The sequence below is a fragment of the Propithecus coquereli genome, unplaced genomic scaffold (assembly GCF_000956105.1).
Source record: "Propithecus coquereli isolate 6110/MARCELLA unplaced genomic scaffold, Pcoq_1.0 Scaffold30, whole genome shotgun sequence".
In the NCBI taxonomy this organism is placed as follows: Eukaryota; Metazoa; Chordata; class Mammalia; order Primates; family Indriidae; genus Propithecus; species Propithecus coquereli.
The window spans coordinates 8,687,766-8,688,655 of NW_012148619.1; positions in this window are offsets into that span (position 1 = coordinate 8,687,766).

Below are 890 nucleotides of genomic sequence, written 5' to 3' on the forward strand. Positions count from 1 at the left end.
ATGAAATTTTAAATTTATATTTTTTAAGGTTGGGAAGAAGAAAAAGTCATGTGCTATCAATCGTTTCAGTTGTTTGACATGGTACTAGAGGTCCTGATCAAGATAATAAGATGGCAGAGAGAAAAAGAGACAGACAGAGAGAGAGAGAGAGAAAAACAGATATTGGAAAGGAGGACACAGTTATTACCATTTTTTAAAGACATGCCAAGATACATTTCTACTGGGAGGGTAACTACAAGAAAATCAACAGCAACCTATTAGAACTGTTAAGATTCGACCAAAGTAGATAAAGACAAGATCAATTCCCAAAAATCAGTAACATCTGTCTTCATCAGTAATAACCAACAAATAACAGGGCAATAAAAAAACAAACAGGTCTAGGAATTAATCTATTAAACGTGCTTAACTTTTAAGAAGAAAAATGTTAAACATTTTTAAATGACCTCCCTCATCTCTTTCCCCCACAAACTTGAATAAACAGAGAAATATACCTCATTCATAGAGACGACAGCATTGTAAACTTGTTCACTTTCCACCAAATGACTATATAAATTTAATGCAGTTCCAACCTAAACAACACTGAGGAACTCAACAAATTTATCCTAAGAATGTTTAATGAAGAATAAACATCCATTAATAGGCCAATAATTAATAAGGCATAGTAATCAACAGTGTGGTCCTGGCATAGAATCAAAAAATAGACCAACAGAACATGGTAGAAAACCTAGAAACAGATCCATTTATATAAGAACCTACCAAATGGTAGAGATGGCATCAAAGATCAGTGGATATTGCATGAATTGTTTAGAAAATGATGTAAAAATAAATAAGTTATACTTCCTACTTCATATTGTACATAAAAATTAAATTCCAAGTGGATTGAAGACCTA